The sequence below is a fragment of the Ochotona princeps genome, chromosome 4, assembly GCF_030435755.1.
Source record: "Ochotona princeps isolate mOchPri1 chromosome 4, mOchPri1.hap1, whole genome shotgun sequence".
Classification (NCBI taxonomy): domain Eukaryota; kingdom Metazoa; phylum Chordata; class Mammalia; order Lagomorpha; family Ochotonidae; genus Ochotona; species Ochotona princeps.
The window spans coordinates 48,728,154-48,741,224 of NC_080835.1; the positions used below are offsets into that span (position 1 = coordinate 48,728,154).

Sequence of the window (13,071 nt, forward strand, 5' to 3'; positions counted from 1 at the left end):
CTGGCTCCTGATTTCAGATTGGTTCAACTCCGGCCATTGTGGCCACTGGAGAATGAATCAAAGGATGGAAGATCTTTCTCTGTCTCTGCTCCTCTCTGTATATCTGACTTTTTAATAAAAATAAATACATCTTTTTAAAAAAATTTTAAAAATAATCCTACTAGAGGCAAAAGTGTAGTTTCCTATGTATCTGTGGTGTCACCCTTATGGCTTGGGGTTTTTTTTTCTTCTTGAATCTTCAGCACATGATCTAATTCACTTTTGTAATGAAAAGCCAGCAGAGCTCCCTGCAACAGCAGCCAGTGATTTCTACACTCCCCCAGGAGGCACAGGCCCAGGCTCGAGGGCCCAAACCAACCACTGGGCAAGGCTCTGCTGTCCGATCACTGCATCTGCTGCAAGCTGCCTGCTTTCCTTGGTAGCTGAGGTACAGGCCGTGAGGTCTGAACTATAACTTTCACTCCTCCAAGTGCGTCAGTGATGTGAGAAGACACTGTCCTACAGGCACTGTATCTTACCACCTCATTTAAATATATATATTATTTATTTGAAACAGAGATGCACAAACAACTCTCATCTGCTGGTTCACTCCTCTAAATGCCCCTCAACAGTCATCTCTGGGCCAAGTTAAAGTCACGAGCTCAGAACCCAGAGTTTCCCAAGGGATACCAGTACTTGAATCACTGCCTGTTGTATCCCAGAGTACACATTAGCAGGAAACAAAAATCAGAAGCAGAGCAGAAATACAAGGTCAAGCACTCTGAGATGAGATAGGACTGTCCCAAGCACGATCTTAATCACAGGACCAGCACCCATCCAAGTATTTAATCATCTTAGATCCATTCCAGGTTCACAGAGTCCCATTCTCTCAGGGTCAAAGAGCATCTCCCAAGACACACAGCCCTTCCACTCTCCAAATGCTGAGTCTCACCTAAAAGCCCTATCAAAATTGGAACTGGCCACACTTCCCCAGCAGCAACTATCTCCATTTCTAACAACTCAGCTGCTCAGGAAGGTCTGAACTCATAGGAAGTTAAACTGTCTTCCTGCAGCCTCCACCTGGGTAGCAAGAGGGGCATCTGTAACCCTAAGGAGAGATTCAGCTCACGTCTGTAAACTGAGAGCAGGACTTCTTTGCTTGCTCTCAGTCAAACCTGTGTTTGTGCCTACTGGGCACAAGTGCTACAGATGACACAGGCATCGCTTCCACACCAAAGCATGATTCAGGCCAAGAAACAAATGGTCCTAGGGTTCCTGCTTATTTTCCCTGTGAAGAGTGAAGGGAGGAAAGTGGGAATGACATGGGAGTGGTTTGGGGATGGATAGATAAAGGATCTCAGGACCACAAGAACCATACTAGACTGTCACAGGCAGCACCAGTTATTCCTCCAGGATCTTCAGTCAGACAGCCTGAGTTCAAACCAGTTTACTATGTCACCTATGAGCCTCAGTTTCCTCATATGTAAAATGGGAATAAGAGGACTGGGGTCATTACTGAGGGGTAGATCTTTCATAGGGAGGATTAACTCCATTCTTGTGAGATAAATGAAGATGTAACAGACTTTTTGCCCCTTCTCTTTTTAAGAGAGATTACCTGAGGACACATTTCTGCATGGACAGTTTACCAGATGAGACTTTAAGCTAAAATGAGATAGTCTCCAGGAACAGAAACCCAGTGAAGCTCAAGGTGCTTGCTCATTTGGAGGTGAGTATGGCACAGGAGGAAAGTAACTCTGCGTGTGGAGATGGAGAGTGCAGAGGGTCACAGCTGGAAAGGCCAAGACAGGTTCAGAAATGAGCATTCTGCCTCAGGGGCTGAGTACCACTGCACAGCTTAGAGAACGCCATGAGTTGGGTGGGGGTGCTGGGGCCTCATGGCTATCACAGGTCCCTTAGCAAGAGCCAGAAGGCTGCCACAAGGACCAGAACAGCTCCAGGGTAAGAAGAGCAGCCCAGACTGCTCCACAACACAGAGTATGGAAATCTTAGAGTCTGAACGGAAGCAAACTTGGGTCATGATAAAAGAGGCAGCAGGAAAAAGGAAGGTAGTGGAAGTAAGGCAAAAGGCTAGCAAATTTTCACCGGTTCATCCATAAGGAGTGCTGAAAAATATACTATCTTTCCCCAAAATTAGTCACTGTTCTTGGATCCTTAAACTCCGACTGACAAAAGAGGTGCTGTGGGCCCGGCGGCGTGACCTAGCGGCTAAAGTCCTCGCCTTGAATGCCCCGGGATCCCATATGGGCGCCGGTTCTAATCCCGGCAGCTCCACTTCCCATCCAGCTCCCTGCTTGTGGCCTGGGAAAGCAGTCGAGGACGGCCCAATGCATTGGGACCCTGCACACATGTGGGAGACCCGGAAGAGGTTCCAGGTTCCCAGCTTCGGATCGGCGCGCACCGGCCCGTTGCGGCTCACTTGGGGAGTGAATCATCGGAAGGAAGATCTTCCTCTCTCTCTCCTCCTCTCTGTATATCTGACTTTGTAATAAAATAAATAAATCTTCAAAAAAAAAAAAAAAAAGGTGCTGCAGGCTCTAGCTGGCCAGCCTCACATGCTTTCCCTGGGGCTCCCTTCCTCGGCAGCACAGATCCTGTCTGCTCCCCAAAACTCCAAAATCAATTCCTCTTTTGCAGTTCTATGCCAGACAACCCTTGTGCCCTGAGCTCACTCTGGCTTATTCTCACCCTTCAGGTCTCAGATCCAAAGCACCTTTTCAGATAGGCCTTCCAGGCACACTCAGCCATCTAAAGCAGCCCCTTCAAAGCACAGCGATTTCAAAGTATCTGATCAATAAATTTGTCTCCTTGGTAACTGACCATCTTCTCTATGGAAAGGGGGACTCTGCCTGCTTTGTTCACTCCTGTTTTCCCAGTTCCTAACGGAGGGCCTGGCACAAATAAGTTCATGAGTAAAGCCCCGTAAATTTATGGATGGATCCATGTAGCCAACATCCCCTGAAACTCTGATGTACTGACGTTTGGCTGCAGGGGTAGGGAGTGGGGAGCCTGGTTAATCAGACCTAGTCTCCGACGTGGTTTTAGGGGAGAAGGCAGAATTATGAAGAAATACGACACATGTGAGGTGTGCCAGTAGGGGCAGGAATGCAGTTTCCCAGGAGCTTCCTCAGAAACTGAGAAGGAAAATGCTATTCAACCCAGAAGGGGTGGGAAGTGAAAGCAGGCGAGCATGTAAAGGCAGGATACAGTTGGCAAAGGTCATTGTAGTTGATGAGATTATACTGAGATAGCCAGCAGCTCAACGTGAGTCAAAACCTTCTGTGGGACTCACACAAACGGGACAAGCGCAATTAATGAGAGGAGCCTGGGAATTACACCCACTACTCCAGGGTTCTGGCTGCTGATGCAGAGCAAAATAGCATGCCTCAGTTGGAAATCTCACAGAGATTTTTAAAAGGAAGTTCTTACTCATGTCAGCAGACTGGGGCCATTGATGAGCTGTGTACCTGGCCCTGCATCTGGGCCTGAGTCCCAGAGTGAAAGGTGGGTGGGCTGTTAGTTACAGGGTGCTAAGCCCGGAGAGCTCAGGCTGCACCCTCTATAACAGAAGAACTATAAGCGACCATGGGCCCTCTGCCCGGTGATGAGCTTATACTTGGCAAACTGCAAGCTGGGTGGACCTGTGGGAGCTGCTATGATGTAAAATAAAACATGAGTCAAAGGTGTGCCCGAGTCACAACCCAGGAGCTAAGTCAACAAGATTGGAAGCTCAATCCTGGGAGCTTCTTTGGGCAGAGCTAAGGAGCCCAATTATAGATCTGCTGGGTCTGAGGTGACAGCAGGATACCTAGGTAAGAACAAGTTCCCTGCCAGCTCAGCTGCAGGGTGGCTGTGAGGTATCAGAAATGTCAGATGTGAATGGCTGGCTATGTTAGGCCTCCTGCCCCTATCTGTGAACTTAATCAACCTTCCTCCTTAAAAATAAAACAAGTAAGACTGCTTCTCCTCACCAGCAAATGTACATGGCAAGCCCCACTCCCTACCCCAGGAAACAATTCTCTGCTTCTTTGAGGACTTCAGTGGAATGTGTTACAACTCAATTCCATTAATTTCCAACACTATCTACCTGGAGTGTTAGATCCCATAGGCTGAGGGCTCAGTCTCCCAGAGCCCTCAAAAGGCATGCTTCAAAAGGCAATGGCAAGTCCAGGCCACCCTCATGACTATGAGGGTTCTAAACTGAACATTCCCACACCCACTCACTCTGGTATGATATTTGCCAGAAGAACTCATAGAACCCAGGGAAACACTCATGTTTACCAACGTATTATTAAGGATACAACTCAAGAACAGCCAAATGGGAGAAAAACACAGGGCAAGAAATCAGGGGGATGGGGATACATAGTTTGTGTGCCTTTACAGCAGAGACATCCCTTACAAGCCCTGAGGGCCTCCAAGTCACCCTGTTTTGGGTTTTAAAATAGAGCTTCTATGATACAGCCATGATTGATAAAGCACTGGTGACTAAGCCCCATCTCTAGCCCCTCTCCTCTTCCTAGAGGTATGACAGTAGAGGGTTGGAGGGTGGCAGGGAGCCATATGGTCTCAATTAGTTTCTCTGGTAACCAGTTCCCACTCTCCAGTGGTCACTTGATCAGCAGAGACACAGCTATGGATGAAGAGTTTACCACAAATTTTTTTTAAGAAAAATATTCTAACACTGCCCATGAGTTTTAGGAACAACACAATAGGTAGATAGATAAAATCTTACTAGCAAATGTTATCTGAAACACACACACACACACACACACACACACCCCATGTTTGATATCTTCCACGTCTGTTCTTCCCCAGAGGGATGTAGCATTTTCCCTGGGAGCATGAATTTATCAGAAAAGTGGGGCTTAGTAATGAACCTCTAGAGGCAAAATGACTGGAGCCCTTCTGGACAGAAGTAAGGTGAAGAAGCCAGAGAGCATCCTGAAGACAACAACTTGGAGCGCAACAAAGTGAACCAGAAACCAGGTCAAAATTCAAGGGAACAATTCGAGAGGATGATCTCTGAATAGTACAAGGAAGTAGAACTTAGGTCATTTTCCCTACCAACGAGAGGGCAGCTATACCAGACATATGGGGACCTGGTGCAGTATTCAAACAAAGGAATGGGGGTCAGTGCCACGGTATAGTAGGCTCAGCCTCTGACTGTGTCTGTGGTGCCAGCATCCCATACGGGCACCGGTTTGTGTCCCAGCAGCCCCTCTTCTGACCCAGCTCCCTGCTAATGGTCTGAGAAGGCAGCAGAAGAGGCCCAAGTCTTTGGGCCTTGGCACACATGGGGGAGACTCAAAGGAAATTCCCAGCTCCTGGTTTCAGACTAGCCCAGCTCAGGCCATTGAGGCCATTTGGAGTGTCATAGGTGAATGGAAGATGCCTCTGTCTTTTCTCTCTCTGTAACTCTGCCTTTCAAATAAAAATAAAATAGACTTTAAACAAACAAAAACAGGGCCTGAGATGATGGCTCAATGGTTAAATCTTCACCTTGCAAGCACTAGGATTCCACATGTACGCCAGTTTGTGTCCTGGCTGCTCCACTTCCCATCCAGTGCTCTGCTTGTGGCCCAAAGCCTTGGGACACTGCACTCACATAGGAGACCTGAAAGAAGCTCCTGGCTCCTGGGTTTGGATCAGTTCAGTTCTGGCAAATGTGACCATTTGGGGAGTGAATCAGCAGATGGAAGATCTTTTTCTCTGTCTTTCATTCTCTCTGTAACTCTGCTTTGCCTTTGCAATAAAAATTAAAATCATAAAAAGCAAAACAACACAAAAGAATGAACTGTACAGCTGTAAAAACAGCCAAAAATGAAGGAACAGACACATATTAGAATGGCAGTGTGTGGTGATGGATGTCACAGCATCTGAGCTACACCACACACAGGCCAACTCAGCATCTTGAAGTGGTTAGCATAAGGAATCTTCATGTAGCAGGTGAATCACAATTGGCCATCCATCATCTGGCATGCTCCTATGCAACCAGTGACTCAGATACTGTATTACCTGCTTTCACATTCAGCCAAAGACAACTAGGACTAGGCAGGAATCACCAAACAATATATGCCATCACCAAACAATATACGCCTATGGCAAGTATACCTCACTTAGCCCACCCACTGAATTTAAAGGCTTTCTTTTCTTTGCTTTTTAAAGGTTTATTTTATCTATTTTTAAAAGCAGAGCTACAGAGAGAGGACAATGAGAGATCTTCCATCCACTAGTTCAGTCCCAAATGGCCCCTGGGGCTGGACCAAGGTGAAGCCAAGAGCCTGAAAGTCCATCTGGGATTGCCCCACACTGGCGGTAGGAGCCCAAGAACTTGGATGATCTTCTGCTGCTTACTCAGGCACATTACCAAGGAGCTGCATCAGAAGCGGAGCAGCCAGGACTCAAACCTGCTCATACGTGAAGTAGTTTAACCACTGAGCCACAATGACAGCCCCATATTCTAAGCCATGTTTCTCTCAATAAAAATTGTTAGGGTTGTGATTACTGTTGTAGACACACAGTCCCAGATGAAGGAATGAATGAATGGGAACCTGACCTAGGAGTTCTGACTGCCTTGGTTGTTCTAGCTCCTGTACTTTGAAAACAGCTGCTGGGCCCTGACTCCTCAGCACAGCACCCAGACAGCAGTCAGCATTCCCATGTACAAGGATGGGGAAAGGTACCCACAGCCCAGAACCTCACCTCCACCACAGAACACAATTCATCACATGCCTCTCCGTTCCCCAAGCAGGCAATAGGTAATAATGAAATGTCACCACATCACAAGAAACTGAAGTCTCCTTTATGCATAAGCCTCCCATCAACCATAGCTACTCTTTTTTTTTTTAAGATTTACTTTTTATTTTTATTGGTAAGCCAGATATAAAGAGTAAAGGAGAGATAGAGAAGATCTTCCATCCATTGTGTCACACCCCTAGTGACCACAATGGCTAGAGTTGCACAGATCCAAAGCCAGGAGCCTGGAGCCTCTTCCGAGTCTCCCACATGGGTGTGAGGGTCCTAAGGCTTTAGGCCATCCTCAACTTCTTTCCCAGGCCACAAGCAGGGAGCTGGATGGGAAGCAGGGCTACTGGGATATGAACCAGCACCCATATAGGATCCCAGTGCATGCAAGGCAAGGACTTTTGCTACTAGGCTACTGCGCCAGGATCAATCATAGCTATCTTAAAAGGTTATTCTAAGAAACAAATTTTGCTATCCCTAATCATGGGAGTTAACTTTTAAAATGAACACAAAAGACTATTTCTTTGGGACAGTAAGAGCAAGAAACTATTTTGCAGTATCAAAAGAAGGAAGAAGTGGTGGAAGAAGAGGAAAAAGGATGCGAAGACAGAGGAAAGGAAATTAATGAGTTTCTAAATTCTCAATCACATTCTACATCAACCACGATCAACTTCCTCCTTTTCATTCAAGATGTTACGGCCAAAGACAGACATTTATTTGGCTTATATGTGAAATGGAGAGACAAATGCCCACAATAACTTGAAATGAAGCAAACTGCAAGTAGAAGACAGGAACCCAATCTGGGTTCCTCACATGGGTGGGAGGGACCTAAAGATCTGAACCATCATCTGCTTCTTCCCAGCAAACACATCAGCAAGAAGCTGAAATTGGGGGCAGAGCTGGGACTCAAATCCAGATATTCCAATAAGGATGCAGGCATCCCAAGCAGCCTCTTCACCTCTATACCAATTCTTTTTAAGAACAAAGAGAGAAAGAAAAAAAAAAAAAAAGAACAAAGAGAAAGAACATAGGCTTATCACCAGACAAATGGGAATCAAATACTGGACTCTGCTACAGAATGGTCATCGATCTGCACTTTACTTAGCCTCTCTGAGCCATAACTGTGTCATGCATAAAACCAATCTTATTGTGGGCAAAAATAAACAAGACAGACCTGAGGTAAACATGGATTCAAACACTTAATTTAGCTATCCACCAAAATAACAATACAGGAATCTACACTGAAAAACAAAAACCCACAAGTAAATGGGGAATGTTATAAGATGCCTGGGTGACAGCCATGTAGTAAGCCCACAAGGGCAGCCAGTTCAAAAGATCTGGGAGAGATTTCTTCCCTAATACAAAATGGAAGAAATATCTGATGCATCTAAACATCTTAAGAAACTTAAGTAATTAGTTTAGAATTGCTTGGCTCAATGATAAGAAAACAGAACAGCAAGCAAATGACAGAAAAACTCCATGGAACCACCAAGTAGGAAGAATCATGATTCTTACAATGAAATAACACATACTGATCTCACCAAAATTGCATGGGCAGAATGTAGTGGTTAGAAAAGTGCTTTGGGTAATGAAGGTTGGACTGAAAAGAGAGCTGAATCCCAACTCCAACGAGTTCTAGAAAACACATGTCACTAGACAGTGCTTTAAAAAAGGGGTGGGGGGAGTGGCGCCATGGCCTAGCAGCTCAAGTCCTCACCTTGAACACGCCAGAATCCCATATGGGCACTGGTTCTAATCCCAGCAGCCCCACTTCCCATCCAGCTCCCTGCCTGTGGCCTGGGAAAGCAGACGAGGATGGTCCAAAGCCTTGGGACCCTGAACCCGCATGGGAGACCTCGAGGAAGTTCCTGGCTCCTGGTTCGGATCAGCACAGCACTGGCATTGCAGTCATTTAGGGGCGTGAATCATCGGACGGAAGATCTTCCTCTCTGTCTCTCCTCCTCTCTGTATATCTGCCTTTCCAATAAAAATAAATAAATGTATGCTTTAGCAAATCATGCGCAATTATTTGACTTAAACTGTGTGGATATTTAGTAATGATAAATATTAAAATGTTCATATTTGGTGCAATAGGTGAAGTGCTTGCTTGGGAAGTAACTGGGACCAAGTCTCACCTCTACCTCTAATCCAGCTCCTGCTAATGTATACTCTGGGAGACAGTAGATAATGGTTCAAGTACTTGAGTCCCTGTCACCTACAAGGGAGACCTGGAGGGAATTTCCTGCTCCTGATTTTGGCTTGGCCTGACCCGACCCCGACTCTTGTGGGCATTTAGGGAATGAACCAATGGATAAAAGATCTCTCTGTCTTTACTGCTTTCAAATAAAGATGAAAATAAATACATTTTAAAAATTAAAACAATAAAAATGAGTTTAAAAGATGTGATGTGCCTGGTAGAGTGCCAAGGTTCTATTAATACATACTCATGTCTCCTCTTTAGCTACCACACTCATAAATTGCGCAGGTATATGTTAACTACATGCAAGGTTTAGCCAGCGTTATTTCACTCAATCATCATACACTATTTAGGATTTAAGCTTCTTATCTAGCAACACATTAGGAAACTGGCCTAAAGAAGCATACCCTTCCTCCCTTTCCCCAGGACAGGAACCCATTAGATGACTCTGAGCATAGACTGACATGTTTTGACTTACCCTTTCTAAAGATTTATTTATTTTTATTGGAAAGGCAGATATACAGAGAGGAGGAAAGACAGAGAGGAAGATCTTCTGTCCAATGGTTCACTCCCCAAGTGGCCACAATGGCTGGAGCTGAGCTGATCTGAAGCCAGGAGCCAGGAACTTCCTCGAGGTCTCCCACACGGCTGCAGGGTCCCAAGGCTTTGAGCCGTCCTAGACTGCATTCCCAGGCCACAGGCAGGGAGCTGGATGGGAAGCGGACTCCCAGGATTAGAACCAGTTCCCATATGGGATCCTGGTACATTCAAGGTGAGGGTTTTAACCTCTACGCTATCGCACCGGGTCCTTGACTTACCCTTTCTAAAAGGGTCACTCTAGAAGGCTTGGAAAACACAACAACAAACATAGGAAAATAAAGCAGGAAATAAGGATAGACAAGGCAGTATGCATCTCTACTTCTAGACCAAAGATGGACTCCCAATGAAACTGTTTACTATATCTTGACAATAGGATGCTGGACTCTGTCTTTGTTCATGCCTGCAATGATAGACTTAACTGTTTATTAAGAACTATACTATAGTAATAATATAGGGGAACCCAGTGAGGGGGGGAGTTGAGGAAAATCCCAAGGCCTATAAAACTGTATTATAAAATGATAATAATAATAAGAGGAAAAAGAAGTAAAATTTTAAAAAGAATATGGTTACTACAATGAAATACTTGAGACAAGCCATTTATTAAGGAAAGATGTCTATTTTAGCTCATGGTGCTCAAGACTCACAATATAAGATCACACAGTCTTGCTGATTTGTCATATGATTAGATCAAATGGCAGCTGTGGAGAGCTTGTTGAGGAAGGCTTAGGTGATGATAAGCCAGAAAGGAGATTGGATGAGCCCAACTCTCATGCTTTTATAACCAATCCTATAGCATGAACTACTTTCCAATGGCACATCAACAACCTAAGAACACCAGACCGATCTCCCTCCTAAAAGACATATTTGGATTAAGTTTCCCAACTTCTTGGTCCCACCAACCTATGTTCTTGGGGTTAAAAGTTTTGTGATTTTGACAGTCAAATCTTGGTCAAACCACATCAGTAAAAATATTGTAATTGGTGGCATAGATTGAGGGCAAAGTCAGTAAGATTTGCTGATAAATTAGACATGAGTATGACAGAGGAGTTAAGGATGACAACGGCTTTTTCCTGAGCCTCTAAGAGCAAGGAGAGACCTGCAGGAGCAATAATGAGAATGACATCAGGAGACTAGTTTTGGAAATGTTCCATTTAAGACGACTAGGCTACCTGGGAAGATACATTGAGTGGCCACTGGGAAACACAAACCTGATGTTCAAAAAGAACTCTGAATTTAAAACAACTGCATGAAGTAACTTGAGATACAGCGCGACTAGGGCAGTGTTACGGCATGGTGGGTAAAGCTGCCATCTGAAATGCTATCATCCCATATAGATACTGGTTCATGTCCTACCTGCTCCACTTCACATTCAGATACTTACTAATCATTTGGGAAATGCAGCAGAAGATGGCCCAAGTTTTGGGGACCCTTTCATTGATATGAGAGACCCAAATGAACCTCCTAGTTCCTGATTCTGACTTGGTCCAGCTCTAGTCATTGCAGCCAACTGAGAAGTTAATCAGCAGATTAATGATTTCTATCTCTCCTCATCCCTCTCTATATCTTTGACTTCAAGTAAATACAAATCTTAAAAAAAGAGAGGGAGAGTGGGGGAAGGAAGGAAAAGAGGGAGAGGGAAGGAAAAGGGAGAAGAAAGGGAGAGGGAGGGGGAGAAAGCAAAAGGGAAACATGGAGAAGAGGAAGGGGAAAGAGAGAGGGAGAGAGATGGAAGAGAGAGGAAATGGGGAAAGAGGAAGAGGGAGGTGGGGAAGGGGAAGAGGAAGGGAACCAGAGGGAGAGGAAGAAAGAGTCCCTAGGATCCTCTGGAGTATTCTACATACAAACACCAAATACGAGAGAAACCACCAAAAGACATCGAGTAAAAGCAACCAAGGGAAGTGAACTTGGTGCCCAAAGCCAAAGGAAGGGCTTAGGATAAAGGATGCAACCAGGTGTGCCCAATGCTGCTGAGTAAGACCTGAGAATACCTCTCCAGATGCTGGTGGTGAGCTCATCTACTGCTGTTGCCTCACTTGTCCTGGCATTACCTCATCTCAGAGGACTGCAATCACTGCCAGGCTGTTGGCTCTGCTTCCAAACAGCCCTCTCCATTCACCCTGCACTGAAGACAGACTACACCATCTGACTTCAGTAGCCTTTCTACTTCAATGCTTATCAGAATCACCTAGAGTGTTCATTAAGCACTAAGATCCAGCCTCACAGACAACAATAATGATAAAATCTGGCTGAAAGCCTCACATGACTCTAATCCTTCACAGTTAGAGCACTCCAAAGGATGCACCCACAGCCCTGCATCAGACATTCTTATGTTTAGGAAATTGCAGAGGCTTGCCACCAGCCACAGGGTCGAGTTCAGGCCTTTTATAATGTGGACTCAACTGACGTTGCAGTGATAACTTTCCTCATACCCCTCAGCCGACTTCTTCCCCATCCCAACCAAATGCCTGATCATTAATGGGCTGATCCTGTTTCATCTGGCTGCCCTACTTGCCTTCCAGCTTTTATGTTCACTACAGCAGCTTTCCCAGTTAAATTCTCATCTTCCCAACAAGCCAATTCTTCCAGAAAATCGTGTTGTATCCTGTTCACTTACATGTGATCTCCCCATCTCCTCCATCCTTTAAGAAACTGTGTACCTCTCCTGCAGCCCTGCTGTGTGCTGGGGCTCTGGCAGATACTCCATTCTGAAAGCCCTGGAGAAATGTATCAAGATGTGCTGATATAAACTGGTTATCATCCCTGGGAAGCTAGCATCTGAGAGATAGTGGAGGCTGGAGGGAATGACAGCTACTCAAACTCCCACTGCTGCCTCCCACACCTGATAACTCCCTTTCCCCATCCTCACACTTGGTGGGCACCAGGGTCATGCCACACAGTCACAAAGCTTGAAACCTGGGTGGCATTCCTGGGTCTCCTCCTCTCTCACTCATATCCAGTAGGTCCTCAGATTCTTTGCCCTTTCTCAGATCTGTCCCCTCATCTGTGACTGCCCTGCTGCCATCTCCCATTGGAACGAATGTACTGACTTCTAAGTGAAAAGTGTGAAGTTCCGCAGTCAGACCCACTTTCAGTTCCAGGTTCTTCCTTCAAGAGCTGTTCCCTTGCCAAGTCCTTAAAATTACTAACATTCATTTTGCCTGTTTATAAAATCCGTGTAAAAATACACAGGTTGTGGAATAGCAGGAATTCAAAACTGCATGGGAATTGACACTGACAGCAGTTAGAATTCCAGCCTTATGCGGCTCTGAGCAACAGTCAGGCTATTGCCAGCTATTGCTCTTCAGCTTCCCTCAGTATGGGTAACCACAAGATATTTATCCTACCTGCTCAACTTCCAGTCTCCTTGAGATGTCCAATCATCTAGCATCATCTCTTTTTTTAATTTACCTTATTTGAAAGAGTTACAAAGAAAAGGGAGGGAGAGACAGAGATCCTCCATCAGCTGATTTATTTCCCAAATTGGCCAGAGCTGGTTAGTCCAAAGTTGGAAATCAGGAACTTCCTCTGGATCT

General features: G+C 45.4%; 1 protein-coding gene across 7 annotated transcripts in view; it reads right to left on the reverse strand.

Moving 5' to 3' along the window:
• Positions 1–13,071, reverse strand: part of PPFIBP2 (PPFIA binding protein 2) — a 164,003-nt gene that overhangs the window by 127,399 nt on the left and 23,533 nt on the right. The window lies entirely within an intron of this gene.